The sequence below is a fragment of the Globicephala melas genome, chromosome 8 (assembly GCF_963455315.2).
Source record: "Globicephala melas chromosome 8, mGloMel1.2, whole genome shotgun sequence".
NCBI lineage: Eukaryota > Metazoa > Chordata > Mammalia > Artiodactyla > Delphinidae > Globicephala > Globicephala melas.
Window position 1 is genome coordinate 40,023,205 of NC_083321.1, and position 20,021 is coordinate 40,043,225.

Consider the following 20,021-nt stretch of genomic DNA (forward strand, 5'->3'; position numbering starts at 1 on the left):
GGCTGTCAGGCCACAGCCTCTAAGGTGGAAGAGCCAAGTTCAGGACATTGGTCCACCACAGACCTCAGGGCTCCACATAATATCAAATGGCGAAAGCTCTTCCAGATCTCCATCTCAATGCGAAGACCCAGCTGCACTCAACGACCAGCAAGCTACAGAGCTGGATACCTATGCCAAACAACTACCAAGACAGGAACACAACCCCACCCATTAGCAGAGAGGATTCCTAAAATCATAATAAGTTCACAGACACCCCAAAACACACCACTGGACACAGTCCTGACCACCAGAAAGACAAGATCCAGCCTCATCCACCAGAAAACAGGCACCAATCCCCTCCATCAGGGAGCCCACACAACCCACTGAACCAACCTGAGCCACTGGGGGCAGACACCAAAAACAACGGGAGCTACGAACCTGCAGTCTGAGAAAAGGAGAACCCAAAAACAGTAACTTAAGAAAAATGAGAAGACAGAGAAATACAAAGCAGATGAAGGAGCAAGGTAAAAACTCACCACACCAAATAAACGAAGAAGAAATGGGCAGTCATCCAGAAAAAGAATTCAAAGTAATGATAGTAAAGATGATCCAAAATCTTGCAAACAGAATGGAAAAAATACAAGAAACATATAACAAGGACCTAGAAGAACTAAACAGCAAACAAACAATGATGAAAAACACAACAAATGAAATTAAAAATTCTCTAGAAGGAATCAATAACAGAATAACTGAGGCAGAAGAATGGATAACTGACCTGGAAGATAAAACAGTGGAAATAACTACTGCAGAGCAGAGTAAAGAAAAAAGAATGAAAAGAATTGAGGACACTCTCAGAGACAACTGGGACTACATTAAATGCACCAACATTCGAATTTTAGGGGTCTCAGAAGAAGAAGAGAAAAAAAAATGGATTGAGAACATATTTGAAGACATTATAGTTGAAAGCTTCCCTAATATGGGAAAGGAAATAATCAATTCCAGGAAAAGCAAAGAGCCCCATACCGGATAAATCCAAGGAGAAACATGCGAAGACACATATTAATCAAACTATCAAAAATTAAATACAAAGAAAAAATATTAAAAGCAGCAAGGGAAAAGCAACAAATAACATGCAAGGGAATCCCCATAAGGTTAACAGCTGATCTTTTCAGCAGAAACTCTGCAAGCCTAAAAGGAGTGCCAGGACATATTTAAAGTGGTTAAAGGGAAAAACCTACAACCAAAATTACTCTACCCAGCAAGGATCTCATTCAGATTCAATGGAGAAATTAAGACCTTTACAGACAAGCAAAAGCTAAGAGAATTCAGGACCACCAAACCAGCATTACAACAAATGCTAAAGGAACTTCCCTAGGCAGGACACACAAGACAAGGAAAAGACCTACAATAAGAAACCAAAAAACACTTAAGAAAATGTCAATAGGAACATACATATTGATAACCAACTTAAATGTAAATGGATTAATGTTCCAACCAAAAGACATAGACTGGCTGAATGGATAAAACAAGACCCGTATATATGCTGTCTACAAGAGACCCACTTCAGACCTAGGGACACATACAGACTGAAAGTGAGGGGATGGAAAAAGATATTCCATGCAAACGGAAATCAAAAGAAAGCTGGAGTAGCAATTCTCTTATCAGACAAAATAGACATTAAAATAAAGACTATTACAAGAGACAAAGAAGGACACTACATAATGATCAACAGGTCGATCCAAGAAGAAGATACAACAATTGTAAATATTTATGCTTCCAACATAGGAGCACCTCAATACATAAGGCAAACGCTAACAGCCATAAAAGGGGAAACCGACAGTAACACAATCATAGTAGGGGACTTTAACACCCCACTTTCACCAATGGACAGATCATCCAAAAGGAAAATAAATAAGGAAACACAAGTTTTAAATGATACATTAAACAAGATGGACTTAATTGATATTTATAGGACATTCCATCCAAAAACAACAGAATACACTTTCTTCTCAAGTGCTCGTGGAACATTCTCTAGGATATATCATACACTAGGTCACAAATCAAGCCCTGGTAAATTTAAGAAAATTGAAATCATATCTATCAAGTATCTTTTCTGACCACGATGCTATGAGACTAGATATCAATTACAGGAAAAAAATGGTAAAAAAACCCAAAAATACATGGAGGCTAAACAATATGCTACTAAATACCCAGGAGATCACTGAAGAAATCAAAGAGGAAAACCCAAAATACCTAGAAACAAATGACAATGAAAACATGATGACCCAAAACCTATGGGATGCAGCAAAAGCACTTCTAAGAGGGAAATTTATAGCAATACAATCCTACCTCAAGAAACAAGAAGCATCTCAAACAACCTAACCTTACACCTAAAGCAACTAGAGAAAGAAGAACTAAAAACCCCAAAGTTAGCAGACGGAAAGAAATCATAAAGATCAGATCAGAAATAAATGAAAAGGAAATGAAGGAAACAATAGTAAAGATCAATAAAACTAAAAGCTGGTTCTTTGAGAAGATAAACAAAATTGATAAACCATTAGCCAGACTCATCAAGAAAAAAAGGAACAAGACACAAATCAACAGAATTAGAAACAGAAAAGGAGAAGTAACAAGTGACACTGCAGAAATACAATGGATCATGAGAAATTACTACAAGCAACCCTATGCTAATAAAATGGACAACCTGGAGGATATGGATAAATTCTTAGAAAAGCACAATCTTCCAAGACTGAACCAGGAAGAAATAGAAAATATAAAGAGACCAATCACAAGCACTGAAATTGAAACTGTGATTAAAAATCTTCGAACAGTAAGCTGGGACGAAGTGAGAAATGACATGGGCTTATATATACTACCAAATATAAAACAGCTAGCTACTGGGAAGCAGCCACATAGCACAGGAAGATCAGCTGGGTGTTTTGTGACCACGTAGAGGTGTGGGATAGGGAGGGTGTGAGGGAGATGCAAGAGGGAGGAGATATGGGGATATATGTATATGCATAGCTGATTCACTTCGTTATAAATCACAAACTAACACATCATTGTAAAGCAATTATACTCCAATAAAGATGTTTAAAAAAAATCTTCCAATAAGCAAAAGCCCAGGGCCAGATGGCTTCACAGGTGAATTCTATCAAACATTTAGAAAAGAGCTAACACCTATCCTTCTCAAATTCTTCCAAAAAATAGCAGAGGGAGGAACACTCCCAAACTCATTCTACGGGCCACCATCACCCTGATACCAAAACCAGACAAGGATGGCACAAAAAAAGGAAAGTACAGGCCAGTATCATTGATGAACACAGATGCAAAAATCCTCAACAAAATACTAGCAAACAGAATTCAGCAGCACATTAAAAGGATCATACACCATGATCAAGTGGGGTTTATCCCAAGAAGGCAATTATTCTTCAAAATATACACAAATCAATCAATGTGGTAAAACATATTAACAAATTGAAGAATAAAAATCATATGATCACCTCAGTACATGCAGAAAAATCTTCTGACAAAATTCAACACCCATTTATGATAAAAACCCTCCAGAAGGTAGGCATAGAGGGAACTTACCTCAACATAATAAAGGTCATATATGACTAATCCACAGCAAACATCGTTCTCAATGGTGAAAAACTGAAACCATTTCCTCTAAGATCAGGAACAAGACAAGGTTGTCCACCCTCACCACTATTCTTCAACATAATTTTGAAAGTTTTAGCCACAGCAATCAGAGAAGAAAAAGAAATAAAAGGATTCCAAATTGGAAAAGAAGAAGTAAAGCTGTCACTGTTTACAGATGACACAATACTATACATAGAGAATCCTAAAGAAGCTACCAGAAAACTACTAGAGCTAATCAATGAATTTGGTAAAGTGCAGGATACAAGATTAATGCAGAGAAATCTCTTGCATTCCTATACACTAATGATGAAAAATCTGAAAGAGAAATAAAGGAAACACTCTAATTTACCACTGCAACAAAAAGAATAAAATTCCCAGGAATAAACCTACCTAAGGAGACAAAAACCTGTATGCAGAAAACTATAAGACACTGATGAAAGAAATTAAAGATGATACAAACAGATGGAGAGACATACTATGTTCCTGGATTGGAAGAATCAACATTGTGAAAATGACTGTATTACACAAAGCCATCTTCAGATTCAATGCAATCCCTATCAAAAATCCAATGGCATTTTTCACAGAATTAGAACAAAAAAATTCACAATTTGTATGGAAACACAAAAGACCCCAAATAGCCAAAGCAATCTTGAGAAAGCAAAATGGAGCTGGAGAAATCAGGCTCCCGGATTTCAGACTATACTACAAAGCTACAGTAATCAAGACAGTATGATACTGGAACAAAAACAGAAATATAGATCAGTGGAACAGAATAGAAAGCCCAGAGGTAAACCCACGCACATATCGTCACCTTATCTTTGATAAAGGAGGCAAGAATATATAATGAATAAAAGACAGCCTCTTCAATAAGTGGTGCTGGGAAAACTGGACAGCTACATGTAAAAGAATGAAATTAGAACACTCCCTAACACCATATAACAAAACTGAACTCAAAATGGATTAAAGAGCTAAATATAAGGCCAGACACTATAAAAGTCTTAGACAAAAACATAGGCAGAACACTCTACGACATAAATCACAGGATCCTTTTTGACACACCTATAGAGAAATGGAAATCAAAACAAATATAAACAAATGGGACCTAATGAAACTTATAAGCTTTTGCACAGCAAAGGAAACCATAAACAAGACAAAAAGACAGCCCTCAGAATGGGAGGAAATATTTGCAAGCAAAGCAACTGACAAAGGATTAATCTCCAAAATTTACAAGCAGCTCATGCAGCTCAAGATCAAAAAAACAAACAGCCCAATCCAAAAATGGGCAGAAGATCTAAATAGACATTTCTCCAAAGAAGATATACAGATTGCCAACAAACACATGAAAGGATGCTCAACATCATTAATCATTAGAGAAATGCAAATCAAAACTACAATGAGGTATCACCTCACACCAGTCAGAATGGTCATCATCAAAAAGTCTACAAACAAGAAATGCTGGCGAGGGCACGGAGAAAAGGGAACCCTCTTGCACTGTTGGTGGGAATGTAAATTGATACAGCCACTATGGGGAACAGTATGGAGGTTCCTTAAAAAACTAAAAATAGAACTACCATATGACCCAGCAACCCCACTATTGCGCATATACCCTGAGAAAACCATAATTCAAAAAGTGTCATGTACCACAATGTTCATTGCAGCTCTATTTACAATAGCCAGGACATGGAAGCAACCTAAGTGTCCATCAACAGATGACTGGAAAAAGAAGATGTGGCACATAAACACAATGGAATATTACTCAGCCATAGAAAGAAACGAAACTGAGTTATTTGTATTGAGGTGGCTGGACCTAGGGTCTGTCATATAGAGTGAAGTAAGTCAGAAAGAGAAAGACAAACACTGTCTGGTAACACATATATATGGAATCTTAAAAAAAAAAGGTTCTGAAGAACCTACAGGCTGGACAGTAATAAAGATGCAGATGTAGAGAATGGACTTGAGGACACGGGGAGGGGGAAGGGTAAGCTGGGATGAAGTGAGAGAGTGGCATGGACATATATACACTACCAAATGTAAAATAGATAGCTAGTGGGAAGCAGCCACATAGCACAAGGGGATCAGCTTGGTGCTTTATGTCCACCTAGAGCAGTGGGATAAGGAAGGTGGGAGGGAGATGCAAGAGGGAGGGGGTATGGGGATATATGTATACGTATAGCTGATTCACTTTATTATAAAGCAGAAACTAACACACCATTGTGAAGGAATTATACTGCAATAAAGGTGTTAAAAAAAGAAAAAGTTCACCAAGATAGATCCTATGTTTTCATCAAAAGATTGAAATCTTATAGAGTATATTTTCTGACTCAAGTGTTTTAATCAGAAAACCATAGCAATAAGATATGCTTTTAAAATTCCCCAATAGTTGCAATGTAAACACGTTTCTAAATAATATACAAATCAAATAAGAAATTAATAGGGAATCAAAAATTATTTTGCATTGAATGATGATAAAAGAAATACAGGAGGCAACCAGAGCAGTCATAGAGATAAATGTATGCATTTAAAATGCCTATATTAGAAAAGAAGATGATTCAAAATCAATGAACTAAATCTTTGAATTAAGAAGTAAGGAACAAAAAACAAGGAAGTTAAATCTGATGATTTAAAAAGTACAGATGCAAACAGAAATCAATGATAGAAAAAAAATGCGACTATTGCCAAAACCCAAATTTGTTTCTTAAAAATTGTTATTAATATTAACAAATTCCTTAAAAAATTAATGACAAAATACAAATTAACAATACCAGAAATTCAAGAGTAGATATTATTGAAGATAAGATAGACTTTAAAGGGTAATAAGAGAATAATGTAAACATCTTCATGTAAATACATTCAACAACATAGAAGAAAATGACTACTTTTCTGGAAAGCACAAATTACCAAAACTGCCACAAGAACTAAAAATAGGAAAAGTGAACAGCCTATATCTATTAAAGAAGTTTATAATCAGAACTTACACAAAGCTAGACCCAGATGGTTTCACTGGTGAATTCTATCAAAACCTTAAAAAAAATAATAGCAATCTAACCAAACTCATTCAGAAAATAAAAGAGGAGTGAGTGTTTCCCCAGTGAATTTGTGAGGTCAACATAAATGCAATAACATTGCAAGGATATTACAAGAAAAGAAAATTAGAGGCCAATAAATCTTACAAACATTGGTGCAAAAATGCTGTCTAAAACATTAGTAAATTTAATCCAGCAATATATAAAAATATGTACAAAGTGGGGTGTATCCTAGAAATGTGGGGTTGATTCATCAATGATAAATAAATCAATGTAATTTACCACAGTTAACAGAAAAAGGAAGAAAATTATTTAGTCATCTCAATAGATACTGAAGAGCATTTTGACAAAATTTAATAGGCATTCATGATAAAACAAAACAAAACAAAAGAAAAATCGTCAGAAAACTACAATGCAGGAAACTTCCCCAATCTACTTAAAAGCATCTACAAAAACATCATAGTAAATGGTAATATTTTAAAAACTTTTTCCCCAAGTTTGGGAATAAGATGACGATGTCTGCTCTCCTTACTTCTATTACACATTGTAGTGGAGGTCTTAGCCAAAGCAAAAGGACAAGAAAAAAAATGATATAAAAATTGAATTGGGAGAGTAAAACTCGTTTTGATTGTTTATAGCTGATATAATTGCTCTCAAAAGTGCTTCTTAAAGTATTGTCCAAGGATTCCTGGCAGGTCCCTGAGTCTCTTTTAGGGAGTCCATGAGGTAAGAGACATTTTCAACGTAATACTAAGATGTTACTTGCTTCTTTTATACACATTGCCTCATGAGTGTACAGTGTAGTTCTCCAGAGGCATGATGTGTGATATTGTAACAGACAGAATGTAGAAACAGATACAAGAATCCATCCAGGGGGTTTTCCTGGTGGCACAGTAGTTAAGAATCCACCTGCCAATGCAGAGGACATGAGTCCGAGCCCTGGTCTGGGAAGATCCCACATGCCACAGAGCAACTAAGCCCATGCGCCACAACTACTGAACCTGCGCTCTAGAGCCCACAAGCCACAACTACCTAGCTGCGTGCCACAACTACTGAAGCCTGCGCACCTAGAGCCTGTGCTCCATGACAAGAGAAGCCACCGCGATGAGAAGCCTGCACACTGCAATGAAGAGTAGTCCCTGCTCGCCGCAACTACAGAAAGCCCGGGCAGAGCAACGAAGACCCAACACAGCCAAAAATAAATAAATTAATAAATTAATAAATCTAAAAAAAGGAATCCATCCATCTTCTATTAAGCTAGACATTGAAGAAATTTACAAAAATATGAAACAATTCTACTATTTTGTTTGTTTTGGAAAGTAGAGTTTTTTAAAAATAAAAATGTGTTATTTATGTTTATGTACAATGGGTTTATTGCTATTTTAAATGGATGCACACATATTTAAATAATTTTTTATTATATTTCTAAATGAGTAGGTATACAATTAATCTAACCCATATTAAAAAGCTCTTTAGGTTTCCCAAAAATTGCTAAGAGTCTAAAATACTCTTGAGATTTAAAAAAGTTTTGAAGATTGCTGGTTTACATGGAAGACCTAAAAACTCTACAAAAAGTGCTGAAATCAGTAAGTAAATTCAGCTAAGTTACAGATAAAATGGCAATATACAAAAATAAATTGCATTTCTACATGCTAGTAATAAAAAATAAAAAACACTGATTTAAAAAATTGTATTTAAAATAACACAAAAAATATAAAATACTTAGGAATATGTAAATAAAAGATGTGTAAGACTTTGTCACTAATACCTACAAAGATTCCTGAAAAAAACTTTTTAAATATCGAAATACTTGGAGAGATATACCATATTCATGGATTGGTACACTCAATATTGTTAAGATGTCAGTTCTTTTCCAATTGATGTATAGTCACTAAAAAGAAAATCAAAATTAGAAGAACTACTTTACCTGATTTCATCACTTGTTATAAAGCAAAACAGTATGACAGTGGTGGAAGTTTAGAAAATTAGATCAATGGAACAGAGTAGAGAGGTCAGAAATAGACTCACACATATACATTCAATTGATTTTAATAGGCAATTCAATGGGAAAATAATGTCCCTTTCCTCAAATTGTGCTAAATAACTAGATATCCATATCCAGGGAAATAACAGACTTGGACCCCTACCTCATACCATACTCAATATTAATTCAAAGTGAATCATAGATCTTAAAAGCATAAAAACTAAAATTATAAAACTTCTAAAGAAAATTTAGGAGAAATCTTAGCAATCACAGATGTAGGCAGATAGGAAAAATAATAAAGTATAAAGAAAAAATAAATTGGACTTTATTAAAATTATAAACTTCTACTTTTCAAAAGACATCATTAAAAATAACTCAAGCTACTGACCAGGATAAAAAAAAAGTCATAATAATAATTGACAAGAACTTGTCTCTAGAATATATAAAAAATACTTCTAAAACTCCATAATTAGAAGACAATCAATCAAATAAATATACAGGTACTTCACAGAAGTTATGATGACTAATAAACACATGAAAAGATTCTGGACTTTAGCTGCCAGGGAAATGCAACTTCATGCAAACTATGACTAGTTAATAAGGATGTGGAAAACTGGAGGTCTCCAATTGCTGGTGGAAGAGTAAATTTTCCAATCATTTTATAAAATAATTTGCCAGTTTCTTTTACAGTTAAGCAAACACCTATTCTGTGACCCAGAAAGTCCTCTCCTAGACATTACTCAAGAGAAATGCAAATATACGTCCACAAAAAAAGACGTGTACAAATATTCACAGAAACTTTATTCATAATAACTAAAACTGGAAACAATCCAAAAGTTCATTAACAGATGAATGAATAAATATTTTTTTGTTTGGTAAATTCTAGTATGGAACACTAGTAGGTAATAGAAATTAACCAACTGGTGATACACGTAACAACATGGATGACTTTCATAGACATTACATTAAGCAAAGGAAGTCAGACACAAAAGAGTACTTACTTTATTATTTCATTTATATGAAGTGCATAACAGGCTAAACAAACTCTCTTATGATGATAGAAATTGGACCAGCAGTTGCCTTTGATGGAAGGTCAGGACTAGGGCTAGGCTAGTGAAGAGCCTATCGCACATGATTTAAGAAAGCACTCACTTGCAGAATTGTGAGCAAATGCTTCCTTAAATTTTGCATCCTAGTTGCCTTACTCAACTCATTATATTCCAGTCCTGCTTTGGGGTAGGGTGGGATATTAACTGCAGGGGGCCTAGGGGAATATTCTGGGATGATGGAAATGTTCTACATATTTGTAGTGGTGGTGGTTACACATGTATAGCTATATCAAAACTCATCAGATGGTACAGCTAAAACCTGTTTTTCTCATATATAAATTTTAAAAGTTAATTTTTAAAAAGAAACATTACCAAGACCATTTTGAAAATAAGAATAAGTAAGGTATCTCAGTTTACCAGATATTAAAATTAAAACAAAGTTAAAATAGACTAATTGATGAATGGAATAAATTAGAGAGTCCAAAGACTAGCACATACATATATGGAAATCTAGTATTTGACAAAGGTGTCATTTTAAGTAATGAAGAAAGAATAGATAATAGTCTTAATGGGTGTAGAACATTGGTTATCTAGACAAAAAATAAATTAAGTTAAATCCCTATCTCATACTATACACAAAAATAAATACCAGATTTATTAAAACTCCAAAATTTAGAAGTCAAACTTTAAATTATTAGGAAAAAAAGAACATATTTGATCAGACGTGACAAAAATTTCTTTAAAAAGACAGCAAAAGTACCAAGTCATAAAGAAAAAAATGATAAATTTAACTACATTAAAAATTGAAAATGTCCATTTAATAAGATACCCTATAAACAAAGCAGAAAGACAAGCCATAAAATGGGGAGAGTTACTTGCAGTGACTAATAACCAGCCAACGTTCAAGATCCAGAATAGATAAAGAATTCCCACAAAGCAATAATAAAAAGATAAAAAATGGGACAAAGGGTATAGGACAATTTAAATATCATCAGTAAGCATAAGAAAAGCTTAATTTCAAGCTCAGTGAAATTAAAACAAAAATGAGAATTTTTTTAATTTGTCAAATTGGAAAACTTAAAATATTCTGATAATATTAAATGTTTCAACAGGGACTTGTTGAAAAAAGCATTTGCTATTCACTGCTGATACAGTTTGTACAGCCACTCTGGAGAAGTTTTGACTGTTTTTTGTTTGTTTGTTTGTTTTTTGCGGTACGTGGGCCTCTCACTGCTGTGGCCTCTCCCGTCCCGGAGCACAGGCTCCGGACGCACAGCCTCAGCGGCCATGGCTCACGGGCCTAGCCACTCCGCAGCATGTGGGATCCTCCCGGACCGGGGCATGAATCCGTGTCCCCTACATCGGCAGGAGGACTCTCAACCACTGTGCCACCAGGGAAGCCCTGACTGTTTCTATTAAAACTAAAACTGTGCATACCCCTTGACCCAGCAATTCTAGGACTAGTTATTTATCTAGAAAAATAATCATACATATAAGCACTGAGACCATTACATGAATGTTCATAATATCATTATTTGATAATTAGAAAAGTCAGAAACAATCTACATGTGCATCAAAAAAAGGAATGAAGGAAAAACTGGGGGTACATAACTTCCATGCAGCAATTAAAATAAACATGTAGGTTTATGTGAATTAACATGGAAAGACCTTCAAAAAACACTGTGGAGTGAAAAAAACAAGTTGCATACTGCTATAAACATTGTGATTATATTTATATAAATCTTAAAAGCACACAGAAAATACTACTATAGAAATCTATGGATATGCACAAAAATGCACAAGTACATATTTTAAAAGGCTGGGAACTCTTCTGGTAAGCGGCCTGAGGTGACCTCTAAAAATGGTTCGCTATTCACTTGATCCAGAAAACCCCACAAAATCATGCAAGTCAAGAGGTTCAAATCTTCGTGTTCACTTTAAGAACACTGGTGAAACTGCCCAGGCCATTAAGGGTATGCATATCTGAAAAGCCACCAAGTATCTGAAGGATGTCTCTTTAAAGAAGCAATGTGTGCTATTCCATGGTTACAATGGTGGAGTTGGTAGGTGTGCCCAGGCCAAACAGTGGGGCTGGACACACGGTCGGTGGCCCAAAAAGAGTGCTGAATTTTTACTGCACATGCTCAAGAATGCAGAGAGTAATGCTGAACTTAAGGGCTTAGATGCAGATTCTCTGGTCACTGAGCACATCCAGGTGAACAAAGCCCCCAAGATGCGGCGCAGGACTTACAGAGCTCATGGTCGACTCAACCCATACATGAGCTCTCCCTGCCACGTCGAACTGATCCTTACTGAAAAAGAACAGATTGTTCCTAAACCAGAAGAGAAGGTTGCCTAGAAGAAACTGAAAAAACAAAAATTTATGGCCCGGGAATAAATGCCACAAAAAATAAATGCAAAGAAAAAAAAGAAAGAAAAGAAAAAAGTCTGGGAAGAAAATATACAAAGCGTAATAGTGAGCCCATATATGTAGAGGGAGTGAAGGTCAGACTGAAGATGGAAATCAAAGGGGTCTAGAAGTAAAAAGTATGTGAAAATGTTAACACTTTCAATTGTTGATAGTGGGAAAATGAGGGATTTTAAAATTTTTGTATTTTATAGTATTTTGACATTAAAATTTCTTTTTAACACCTAAAATAATAAGAGGTCTGAGTTCATAGCACATCTCTGCCATTAACTTAAACAAGTAACTTCCTCCCTCTTCATATTTCCTTATTGGTTCACTCAAATATGTCTTGAATGATGGAATGACCTTTAATCTCCACCCTAAACCAAATATTTCTCCAGTTCTATGTTCCTGAGGGAAATTCTTCATTTTTCCTTAGCTAATAAGGAAAGCCTCCTGATTAACCCAGGGATTAAGGTCATCTTTCGGTGACAAAGGTAGAAGGTTCTTTATTTACACCATTCTCATAATTATAAGACTATACACTTGTTGTCTGATATCTGGCCTAACTCTCCCCCCCCCACCCCCCGATTTTCCTTCTGAGCAAATCTTTCTGCCAGCATCCAACATCCCAGAGAAGGGTTACAAATAGAAATAGAAAAGTCCAAAGTGAATTAAAATACCAGGTTGTTGACAGGAGAGAAAAAATAGCTCCCGCTAATAACCTGATTTGACATGTGATTTATGTGGTCCTAAAAGGACAGTCATAAAAAATGTGTAAGTGAAGGAATAACACCCAGTGATTTACAAAGGCCCTGGGAGTGTGGGCGACAGAATTCAGTGAAAGGGAGAGTAATAAATCTGGCCAGGGAAGCCATGTTGATCCTTTCACCCTCCAAGGCCTGAGCACCAGGGATTCTCTGCTTGTAGCACATTACATTCAGCCTTTCATTTGGCAAACATTTCCTGAGTCTCCTGGCCATAAGCAGCATCAGGCAAGGCAAGATGTATTTGTGTGTATATGGTAGGAATAGGTTCACAGAGAGAAGCTACAAAGTGTGATCTAAAGTGTTGATGAACTCACTGTATGATTAAACAAAACAGCTAAGCCAAAATGCATCCATGTATAAGTGGAAGCAACTAAAGACACTTAATTTTAAGAAGAGAAAGTTTCAGGGAGAAATGGTCGCTGTTTTCAAATATCTCAAAAGCTTCACCGAGAAGAGGAAGAAAGTCTCCAGAGGATACTGAGACCTATGAATTAAAGAAAAGCAAATTCTTCCCACCAAAATTTATTGAGAACTTTCTATGTGCCAAGCACTATTCTAGTAGCTAAGCATCCATCAAGGATACAAAAGACTGACAAGGTCCTATGGCCGTTGGAAGTTACATTTTAGTGGAAGGAAGAACTATAATATGCCAAATAAATAAATAAACATGTTATTTCAGATACTCGTAAGTCTTATAATTGCACGGGGCAAGGTGACAGAGTGTGGGCAAGGGCAGAAGGGAGAGGGAAAATTTATTTAGGGAAGGTGATCAGAAGGGTCTCTGAGAAAGGGACATTTCATCTGGCATCTGAAATAACAAGAAGGCTCTAACCCTGTGATGATCTGGGGAAGAGAGATCCAGAGAAACAGAACAGCAAGTGCAAAGGTGCTAAGACAGGAACAAGCCTTGAATGTCTGTTTTCAAAGGAACAGAAACGCCTACTGGGACATAGTGAGTTAGGAGAGTGGAGAGATGGGATTGGGGACATAGGCAAGGACAAGAATGTGGGCCTTGTAGGCCTTGGTAAGGAGTTTGTATTTCACACTTGAGGCAATGGGATCAACATAGGTCAAGCACACCCTGTGCCACATCAAGACTTGTTATAAAGCTACAGTAGTAAACGTAGTGTGGTATTAGCCCAAAGATAGACAAAGAAACCAATGGAACAGAATAAAAAATCTAGAAACAGACCCACGCATATGGCCACTTGATGTATAAGAACAGTCGCACTGTAGTACAGCATGGGAAGGATGGTGTCCCAGAAAGCATTGCTCTACATGTGAAAAGAAAAACAATAAAGCTTCGAGATGAAAATATAGGAGAATATCTTCATGACCTCAGGTTGGCAAAAAAAAAAAAAAATTATTCTAGTAGGACACATAAAGCACAAACCATGAAGAAGAAGATTGGTACACTGGAATACTTTTAAATTAAGAATTTATCAATGATACCATTAAAATGGGGAAAAGGAAAGCCACAGAGTAGAAGATATTTATAATACATATCTGACAAAAGTTTAGTATCCAGAAATGTAAAGAATTTGTACAAAACAATCAGAAAATGAAAAACAATCCAATAGAAAAATACACAAAAAGGGCTTAAAGAGGCACTTCACAAAATGGGGTGTCCAAATGTTCAAAAGAAACACTCAACCTCATTTCTTGTTACAGAGGTGCAAATTGAGACCATAATGATATATCACTACACACACACACCTACCAAGATGGCTAGAGAAACTTATCACACACACAGGGAGGGAGGGAGGGAGTTTTTAAAAGATAGAAAAGATCCCTCTTGCTTCCAATTTCCTCTTCTACCAGCATTGCAGTTAGGGAAGAGCATAACAGGCAGAGATGCACAAAGGCCCTGCGGCAGCAAAGGCAACAAGGTAAAGAGAAGCAGGTGACGAGGTTGGAGAAAGTAGAGCCTACAAGGCCTTGCAAGCAAGGTTTTTGAATTTTTACCTGAGAAAATCTTTGAAGAGTTTTGAACAGAGGATAGGAGTAACACAATGTTTAAAACTTTACTTTAAAACTCTTCTTTACTCCTATTTCTCTCAGCCTCCTTTGTGCCTCACTTATTCAACCTTTAATTCTTTTTTCATTCATAACAAATATGATCGGGCAGCTACCATGCATCATGCCTCCCAGCCCACAGGGAGCCCAGAGCCCAACGGGAGGTGAAGCATGCCCACCATGCCTTTATCACTGGAGCTCCACAGGGCTCAAGCTTGGACAAGCATCTTTTCTCACTCTGCACACTCTCCCTGTGATCTGACAGTCATGCCATGACTTCCACCTATGACCTACGTGATGACTGGAGGTTGACCAAACAGCACAGTTTGTCCATGGCTGAGGGGTTTCAACAAGACTTGGGACATAGTGCTAAAATTAGGAAAAGTCCTAAGCAAACTGGGAGGAATTGGTCACCTAGGGCTGAGAACCCCCATATATGGATCACTTTACAAGCCCATGTGTCCATTTGGCTACTAGATATCTCCTTTTGATGTTTTAAGGTTATCTTAAATTCAGCCTGTCCAGTTTCAAACTCCCGATCTCTCCAAAATCCTTCCTCCTCCAATTTCCCTATCTCAGTGGACAGCACTCCGAGTTACCCTACTTTCTAAGCCGGAAACATGGGAGCCATCCTCAGCACTGTCCCTTTCCTCACTGCCACATTCAACCAAATCATTTACATGGTGGATATTTCTGACCATGTAACAATAAACACAGCAATACATCTGCTCTCCAGGAGCTCACATTCCAGTTGAGGAAAAGAAACAATATACAAATAAATACAAAACTATCCAACATGTCAGTGCTCTGAAGGAAGATGAAGCAGGGTCAGAGGATAGAGGCTGGCAGTGGAGCAGTTCTCATATGATGGTCGGGGAGGATGTCTCTTAAGCTGACACCTTTGAGTAAAGCCTGGAATAATATATGGGAGCAGGTCATGCAAAGATTTAGGGGAAGAGTGTTCCTCAAAAAGAGAACAGCAAGCACAAATGCCCTGGGTATGGTGAGAGAATGACAAGGAGGCCAGCGTAGCTGGACTAGAATAAGCAAAACAGACAGTGACAAGAGATATCAGAAATAACAAGGCTGGATCATGTTTGGCCTTGTGGGGCATTGTTAGAATGTCTGAGTGAAACAGGAAATTGTTGGAGAGGTTTGAAATGAACGACCTAGTCTGATTTACATTTTAACAGGATCATTCTGTGAAGTGAAGCAAAAGTAAATACAGAAAGAATAGCTAGGAAGCTACGACAATAATATAATCATGTAATAATAATAACCTGCAGACAAGAGATGATGGGGACTTGGACTGGGGTGAAAGTGGAGGGGGTGGTAAGAAGTGATTGGATTGGAAATATTTCAAAGGTACAGCAGACAGACTGCTAATGGATTTGATGTTGGGTGCGTGAGAAGAGAGAAAGATATCTCCAACAATGTCGTAAATATATCCACCGCTTACAGTTTCCACTGCCACCACTCTGACCCAAGTCACTATCATCTCTCATTGGAACCTTTGCGACAGCAAATAGCCTCCTGGTTGGTCCATCTTCATCTCCTTACTCCTTTCTGAATCATTAAACACAGCACAATCAGTGTGACGTTTTTAAAAAGTCAGGACTGATCATTCCACATCTCTGCTCCAACTCCTTCAGTAATTTTGCACTGCATAAAAATTCAAATCCTGAATGAGGCCTTCGAGGTTCTGTGCCATCAGCCTTCGGCCATTTCACCAGTCACATGTCACACTTCTCTTCCTTACCCTGCCTACCATCTACACTGCCTTTCTTTCATATTCCATCCAGCCTCAAGTTCTTGCATATGTTGCCCCCTCTGCCTAGAATTTATCACCCCTTCCCAAATAGAAACACCTGAGGTCATTTGTTCAGTTTAGGTGTCTTCATTTAATTATTACCCTTTCAGAGAAGCCTTTCCTGTCCCCTTTCTCCTCTCCTGACTAGAATTCTGTTAGTCTCCTTTGTTACTATGATCACCAGTAATTAATTGTGGAATCAGCTATTAATGTCTGTTTTCCCCACCAGAGTGTAAACTCCATGATATCATCAACCATGCACAGTTTACATATGGCTGTATTCCTAGCATCTAGCACAATACTTTGCCCAGGTAAGTGTTTGATTTTTTTTTTTTTTTTAGGTAAATGATTAAATACTTGAAAATTGTGGTTCATATATGAAGTCAACAGATGAATAAGTCATGCAAGGACTCATGAAGTACTTGACTCATACATTCTTCCTGAAAAATTACTACAAGATCTACTTCAGGCAGCTGAAAAGAAAAAAAAGAATCAAAATTTTAAAGTCATAAATAGTAAAGTCATGGTGTGGAAGAACTGGTAATGAGCAACTGAAAGCATTTAAGCACATAATTTATTCTAAATAATTGTGGTAAATACGGTTACAAAACAGAATGAAAGTGTCATAAATAATTCTTGAAAGAAGATTCTTAATTTATAAAAGGAGCAACAATTAACTGGGTAAAATTATCTTACACTAATTAAAACTGGTGGTCGTAGGTAAAATAAGGGTGGGAAAAGATGTATTATCCAGCTTCAATGAAGGAGGGAAATAATTATATATGCTTTCATAGTATAGGCTCAAGTATATTTTTTGACAAAAATAACAGTAGTGACTTCTGCTCTGGCTATGATGACAGAATACCTTATATTAGGCCAGCTCTGCCACAGATAACAATTGTAAAAACTGGATAAATGCCAAAAATAAATCTAGCCATTTGAAGGCATAAGAGAACAAGCAAAGCAGATAGACATGAGAGCATAAGATTTCAGAGAGAAGAGAAACACATTGAGGCTCCTATATTCGTCACTGCTTTTTCCCTATGGGGCATTTTTTTAAATTATTTATTTATTTATTTGTTTGTTTGTTTGTTTGTTTATGGCTGCATTGTGTCTTCTTTGCTGCACAAGGGCTTTCTCTAGTTGTGGCGAGCAGGGCCTACTCTTCATTGCTGTGCGCAGGCTTCTCTAGTTGTGGAGCACAGGCTCTAGGTGCATGGGCTTCAGTAGTTGTGGCACATGGGCTCAGTAGTTGTGGCTCTCAGGCCCTAGAGTGCAGCCTCAGTGCTTGTGGCGCACAGGGTTAGTTGCTCCGAGGCATGTGGGATCTTCCCGGATCAGGGCTTTAATCCATGTCCCCTGCATTGGCAGGCGGATTCTTAACCACTGTGTCACCAGGGAAGTCCCCCTGTGGGGCATTTTTAAATTCATAGTGTGGGGCAGAGATACTGATCAGAAAGTGGAAGCCTAAAGTCTATGGCAGTCTCACTGTGCTAGAAGACAAAAATTAGAGTCCAAGGCTTTCAAGGTAACCAGGATGGAGAAGCCGAGATCCCAGAAGTAAAAGGAATCCCAGAGAAGTGAGCCCAACATTCCCTTCAAAGAAATTTGCTGAATCTTAAGCTGAATTTTAAGTTGCACATACTCCCATAAAGAGACCAAAATACAACAAGGAGAAAGTGACTGCTAAGGGATGAAAATGGTAAACAGAATTTCAGCAGTTTCATGGCCCTAAAACCACAAAAGTAGGAGTCCAGACCTAGCATGGAAACCTTAGGCTTTCAGCTGAAACACCTGAAGAGCTATACTTAAGACAACTCATAAATAAGCCAGCCCTTGTGACGCCTGAAATCCACTCTCAAATGACTTCAATCTGTGGTTGGATGACAGTGACTTGCTCATAGCTTTTCAGAAAAAAAAAATAATGTACGAAGATAATACATCTAAAGCCTCTACCATTTTTATTAAAAAAATGTCTAATGGCAATTAGAAATTAAATTACATTTCAGGAAAAAGAACCAAATGACTAAAAATTAGGAGAAAAAAGGCAATAGAGGCACACTTAACGATCTAGTTGTTTGGCATTATCTAATATGGCCTTTATTTTTTATCAGATATGACTTATATGTTCAAGAATATAGGAGAAAAGGTAGAGAAATTGACTTGGAATCTATAAAAATCATTAAATAGAAATTATAGAGCTGAAAAATACAGCAACTGAAATTAAGAACTCGATACATGGTTTCACAATATACTAACTAGTAACTAGAAGCAAAAAAGAGGAATCATGAAGTAGAATATATATTTGTAAAATATGTAGAATGAAGCACAGAGAAAAATAATGAAATAGAAATGGAAATTAGTGACACAGTGCACAAGATATATGGGTAGTTTGAAAAGGTCGAGTATAAAAGAATTTGTAAGCTTCAGAAGAAGATGAAAGAGAATTTAGAAGAAGCAATATTTGAAGTAACACTAGATAAGAATTTTCCAAAACTGAAGAAAGCTATCAGCTTACAGATTCAAGAGGCTCTATGACCCACAACCAGGACACATTTAAAACACACACGTGCGCGCGCGCACACACACACACACACACACACACTGAGGCACTCAGAATAAACATGTGCACTAACTTCTCATCAGAAACAAAGCAAGCTAGAAAACAGAGAAACAACACCTTTAAAGTGCTGAAAGAAAAAGCTGTCAATCTAGAATTCTTTATCCAGACAAAATATCTTTCAAAAATAAAGGTAAAATGAAAACATTTTCCAATAAGTAAAATCTAAGAGAATTCATCACCAGCAGACCTGCACTACAAGGAATATTAAAGGAAGTTCTTGAAAATGAACAATTTCTACCATCTGGAAAATCAAACCTACATGAAGGAAAAAGGAGTGCCAGAAATGGTAATGTATGTATGTATGTAATGTATGTATAGGTAAATATAAGCCTTTTTTAAAACTTAATTCCTTTAAGAGATAATTGACTATATAAAGCAAAATTAATTATATATTGTGGGATAATAACATACATAGAAATAAAATGTATGACAAGAACAGCACAACAGATGGGGGTAGATTGAAGGGTACTCTTGTAATGTTAGTACATTATCTGAGAAGTGATATATTAACTCATGGAAGATTACAATAAATTAAGAAAACATAGTGTAAGCCCTACTGCAACCACTAAAAAAATTATAATAAAACAAAGAGTTATAGTTAAAAAAAAAGAGAAAAGGTGGAATTTAAAAAACAATTCTCAATTAGTCCAAAAAAATGGTAAAAAAGGAGAAAAAAATGGTCAAAGAACAGATGCGATAAATAGAAAAACTATAAGAT